Below are 6,284 nucleotides of genomic sequence, written 5' to 3' on the forward strand. Positions count from 1 at the left end.
TTCATGCATCAGGCCGGTTCCTACATAAATATGAGATCATTAATCTACAACAATGATGGGATCAAAGTTCAATTTTTCTTCTCCCAAATCATAGAAGAGGCAAAAAAAGGCCAGATCAATCCTACTAATACTGGCCGGATTGATAAGATTGTTGGAGGGGGTCATGAGTACGGCCCGGCCAGCAAAAACCTTATTACAGATACTACATCAACACAATAAATAGGAAGATTAGAGCCAAATAAATGGTCAAATCCCATATTTTCTTCGTTGGTCCAGTGGCAAGAAAAGAGTAAATGAAGGCGTGTGTGTGTGTGTGTGATGTGAGTTATCGAGGAGAATTCATTGAAGAACTCCCAGTTCACTGCCGCAGATATAGAAGCTGTCTGTCAACTCTAGTTTCAAGGGAAGCGGGAACATCATAAAGAAATAAAGAGGATTGAATTGACCAAGACTTGGGCAACCCTCAAGGCACACACACACACACATTGCTCTTACAATGTGTGAGGCTTCATTTGTCAGCGATCGAAAATGGAACGTGGTGGCTCCCATCTTAAAGAATATCCAATGTTAAAGAATCTAGCAAAACAACACGTGGTAGTTAGATGAGTAGAGTTGTAGTATCGCCTAAGACTCACACGTACGTGCTTGAGAAACATATATGTGAGGCTCTCATATGTGCTAGCTAGTTACAATACATGAGTGCTACTGATTTGAACTGGTAAACCGATGGACCGTATGTAGGTCCAAAAACACACGATCGATTTTCATCCATTCTACGAGAAACAACATAAGAAAAAACACAAGGAAATGGCCCCAATTAAGCCTTGGGAGAAGGGTTGGGGGAGGGGAGAGATCAGGAGTTTATTAGAGAATCTAGGATGTTTCTCGTGCTTTCTTGGGTGGTAGGGACGATAAAGGAGTCATGCCTTCTTTTTGACCTAAATGACTTATAACCAATCAATCTACATTGATTTAGTCAATTGATCCCATTCCTTTTTCTTTAATCTAGCTATCATTTCTAGTGAAATCACAATTAGAAGCTGACCGGTACTGAAGACCCTTCAAGCAAGGGCGCACGCACACGCGCACACAGATAAATATATATATAATTAGTAGCAATATTTCAAGGGCATCTAAACACAAATAAATCCAAAAGGTAAAAAAAGAGTCCATGCTTAATTAAGCTAGCTAGCACTTTTGATTGATTATAAAGTAATATTAAAGAATATTATCTAACAGCAAGTACTGAAAGAAATTAAACCCATTAATTAGAATATGCATTCGATTAGTGGGTGACAGTACTAAGATATCATGAATCATATATATATATATATATAATTGAAGTGGTTAGGTCATATCATGATAGGATCCGTGCAATATCTTCTAAAAGAAAAATATCAGTGACCAATTAATTGGATGTATTGATCTAGTTCTCGCCAGCGTCCAGCTAAATCCACGAAAGATAATATATATTTACCATGCATAGCTTTCGCAGTCAGATTACTAATATTTCCTCATTTTCTAGGCCGGGCAAATGAATATCCATTTCGATTTGGCTCTTAGCTGCTTGGACCCTTTTACATGAAAGACCTTTTTCTTATAGTCTCTACCATCCAAGAAAGTATGAAAACCTATATCGTAAAACCATGAGCCTGAAAAACTGGGATCTGATCTAGCTAGGAACATTCTCGGCGTTAACAATCCGAGGAAACATGTTTCTTGAGGTGAACAATATTGAACCCTATTTCCAGCTTCTACAAGCTGCTAGCTTCTGCATATATTATTTGTCTAGGTTTCTATTCTAAAAGACAAGTTAAGACAACAGTACAAGATCTTATCTGTATTCTTTGTTTTTTCATAAAAGCTTCACCTAACATTTAAGTTTAATTTTAATGGCTTTAACTTTTAAGGCTTTTTTAAAATACATACATACAATTGTAAAAACCCGAATAGTACCACTCCATCTAACTGATACTCTAAGGCTTTCTTCGTAGTGTACTAAAAAAAACCCAAACTTTGTTTAAAGTATACCGAGCATAACACACGCACACACCAAACATTACAGATACTAAAACCCTACTTTTCCTAAGATATGTTGAACATAATTCATACCAAGAGGGAAATAATTGTACGTACGTCGTATTAATTGTTAAGAAAATAACAGTGAACAATCGAGATGCTGAATAACAGAGCTGCAATAAATTACAGTACTCCCTCGCAAATGACAAACTGGCCATAATATATTGACTGATCTGTAGGTAGGAATCTATATATTAAAAAAAAATAACAATTTTAGTTGCACTAAATGTATAATGAATGAACTGTTACCTTGTTGACTGACTCTGAATACTTACAGATCCGGTCACAGGCCGTCCGCAGCAGGTAAATTAGAAATGCCAGGTGATGGCTAGCAGACGTTTGATCTACAAGTGGTATATATTTTGTTCATGATCCTGCAATTTAACCTAGCTACACAGCGGAACAGTAACAAGTAATAAAGCGATCGAGGGAGCCCAAACAATTATATATATGTAAATAAAGAAACCCAAAATTGGCCATATGTGGAGTAATTAACAATGGAAGAATAAGAAGAAGAAAATCACACAAGAAGAACAGAAAGAGAAGAATCTAGCTAGCCAGACAAGAGGGAAAGGCACTATCCAGTGAATCGTTGTATGTATCTGCTCAGGAGGGAACAAAGCCATCGTTATATCTGTGTCATAAAATAGCATTAGAAAAAGCTACTTGTCGATGATATTTCCAGACTGTCAGAGAGAGAGAGAGAGAGAGAGAGAGAGAGAGAGATTTAACTATAGGCCCCTGTAGAGCTGTATTATACAACGATTCATCAATACCATGATATAATAAAGCTCCAAAGATTCAAATGAAAAAAGTGATATTTTATAACTGATATGCAGAATTGTATTTCTACACATACATACTGAAATTTGAATTAAGTGGGGAGGGGTATAAAGTTGAATCAGGATGTGGAGATACCACATTTATGTATAATTCGAACTGAATTTCACATTCTTTTTTTTTTTTTTTTCTGTGGGAAGTGAAATGAATTTAGTTTCTTCGTACGTACAATCCCATTTGAAGCTTAAGGGTTCAGAGATGTATATACTTCCATAATATTTCCGACTGTCTGAGTACTGTTTAGCAAGGGAAAGGAAAAAAGAAAAAGAAAAGAAGCATCAGCCACACATCTCATGTACTGAAAGAATTAAGATCAGAAAAGAACCTTCGCGTTCAGAGAAATGCCATCGACCGTTGCGTAACCAAGGAAATAATCAGATCGGGATCATAAAAACAAAGAGGAATTAGGGATTATAAGTAATAATACCGAAAGCAGATCTTGAACTTTCTTGACACTTTCTGTATCTTCCCACAGCTTTATTGAACCGCAAACAAGAAGAAAAACATTATCTCTGCATGCAGAGAGATCACTCATATATGCAGTTCAAGAAAGCTGTGGAAAAATACAAAAAGGGTCATCTATAGACACCACATGGGAGTAGATAAGATGGTTGAAAGTTGAAAGCTTCAACCACTTAAAAACAACCCAGTGAATAAAGATGGGTCAAAATCTAAGAAAAAGGGAGAGAAAGGAAGCAAGAATGCAGGGGTAGATCAGGGGGAGAGAGAGATGTAGGTTTAGGGGATGGGGAGGGAGTTGTTTATATAAGGAGATTTGAGGGTTTTCTTCATTTTCTTTTTATTTTTTCTTTTTTTAACCATCAATCCCAAGAAGAATATTGGGGTTAAGATCACAGATTACTGAACCCCACTTTTCCATTTTTTTTTTTTTAAATTTGTTTTGTTTTTCCCGAAGCCTCTAATTAAAAAGCTGACTGCGCTTGATACTAATTAAAACCTCTATAATAATGTCAACAATAAAAGAAACGCATAAGGAAAAGTCATAAATATACGTGCGGCTGGGATGCAACTTTCCTAATCTGACGGTGGCGGTTACCCTAGTAGGGGTAGTCAAATGGGTCCAAACTCAGATCTGTCTATATATATAAGATTACATCTTAGGTCACGCGCTTTGAACTTGATGAATCACACTGTCTAGTGAAAATGGGCCTATGAAATAAGGAAGCCCATTTTGGTTGACGGCATTTTTGAACTGTACATGCGACTTTTTAAAACCTTAAAACGATTTTTTTTTCTATAAAAAAAAAAAAAAACTGAAATGACGTGTATACACTACTATACCCTTCAGAGAGGATATACCCTTCGGAGAGGAAAAAATAGGGAATGAAAACAAGAGTTATTCAGCCAATATTCGAGGTTGGTGGCATCAGAGTTTCTTTTTCTAATTTCAATTTTACATAATTAAGGAATCATTTCGTGTAATATAATTGATAATCTCTTACACATTAAGGATCGTGTGAAAGTACATTTGAAACACTCTCGACATATCCAAGGCAGTTCTCTCTACAACGGTTGAAACTAGGGGTTGGGAGCTCAAGTTTTTACTTTCTAAAATATAAAATTTTCAAATCGCAAGAGATTATTCTATATAGAGTGGAAAGGAATGGGGCTTTCGAGTGTACTCCATTTTTAATTTGGATTAGATCGAGATCAATTCAATTTAATTTAATTTTAAGTTGAATCTACTATCTAATTACCTAACTCTTAAATCATTAAATTTATCTCAATGCAAAACCTCTTTACACGTAATGTAACAGCCCGTTAGAAATTCAATTAAGGAATTTCTATTGACTTTAGGAACCTCGTGAAAACTCTGTAAGTTTACACAAATCGACTAATCGCATAAATTTTAGCCTGTCAACATAGTTAGTGTTATCACTCACTATGGTGCTAGAAATGCGATTTTAATTATTTGAGATAGTTAAAAGTGTCAGAATACATTATAGTCTACACCACTAGGCTTAATTAAATATTTAGAATTTTTCAGTACTAAGTTTATTACGTTTATTTTTGGAGTGAATAGTAACCTCGGTAAATGTACTGAGCGCAGTGTTTTCAAAATCATAGTGTGAAATGTCCAAATTAGGTTAGCGATATTTTATTTGGACACTTGGCAAGATCTTAACCACACATAATGAATAGTATTAGATACTTGGCACAAAGAGAAACCATTAGATGGAATTGTGAAGGAAATCAAGGTGTGAGATCATGACACCTAAGCAAAATACACATTTGGAAAATATCTTAAGAATAGAGATTTAAAATACACATAGAAATATTTTAGCCACCTTATTCTTCCAAGTCTACTCCACATTTGGAAAATATATTGAGCTGATTTTTATAGATATTATTGGATAGAATATTTTGAGATAATATTTTATAGATATTTTGGGTAGGAGAAAACCACACTCAACTCTCAACTCCAGCCTTATCATCTCCGTTATCTCTTCCATAAGCATCTCCAGCCATCACTCACGAACTTATCTTCATTTACACGTTTCTTTAAAAGAATATCAAACATTCTCTCTCGGACAGCTTTTAGGAGTTCTTTTGCATGCCCATTTCGAAGCTGTTGTAAGTATTTTATCATAAAGTCTCCTTCATATAAGTTGTTCCTTTTTGAGTCTAATTTACATGGATATCTTATTTGCCCCATTTGAAGATCATTTGGTCAGTCAAATATTGTGTAAACTATAGAAAGGTCATTCTGGGAGATAAACTGGAGAATATGTTATAGTTTGGAGTTTTTGACCAAGCTAATGGATAGATATTGGTCCGAAATTTTTATGGAGTATTGTTAACATGTATATATGACTATTGGTTGAGGATTTTTGCATGATTGAAGATTTTGATGAAATATTTGCTTAGATTTAGAAACTTAGAAACTGGAAGAAGAAAAACAGTTTCTATTTTGAGAAAGTTTAACTCTTTGGTGGTCTAAACCTATTCTAATGACTTTGATAATTTTATTGGAGGATCCTAAGCATCTTATATACATGTTATATTATTATTTTGAAGATATTTGATGTTAGTTTCAAAGATATGAAATTTTATACAAAGAGATATTCAGATAAGCCAAAGTGTGGATGTTCTTGGCTAAATTTATGTTTTGGTTAATTTTTAACCATGTGATCTTGAATTAGAAGCTTATATATGTTTTAGGACATCTTTTTAAACCATGTGATGGTTTGGTTTGAAGATCACGTATTTATAAGTCATAGATCAAAAGGTTGATCAAAACAAGTTAGAAACAAAAATCAATAGAAATAGCATATGAGAATTTCGGCCCTATGGAGTTTTAATAGTTGTGATTAGTTTTAAATTTTTCTAAATTGATATTTAAG

The 6,284-nt window shown here is 34.5% G+C and overlaps 1 long non-coding RNA gene across 1 annotated transcript; it reads right to left on the bottom strand.

Moving 5' to 3' along the window:
- On the bottom strand, positions 1–3,919 carry LOC122305170. Its single transcript, XR_006241043.1, has 2 exons — positions 2,329–3,919; positions 1–576 (listed from the first exon to the last, which is right to left on the bottom strand). It is a non-coding gene; the product is annotated as an uncharacterized LOC122305170 (long non-coding RNA).
- Positions 3,920–6,284: the final 2,365 nt, after the last annotated feature.

Source organism: Carya illinoinensis, chromosome 3 (assembly GCF_018687715.1).
Source record: "Carya illinoinensis cultivar Pawnee chromosome 3, C.illinoinensisPawnee_v1, whole genome shotgun sequence".
NCBI classification, from domain to species: Eukaryota; Viridiplantae; Streptophyta; class Magnoliopsida; order Fagales; family Juglandaceae; genus Carya; species Carya illinoinensis.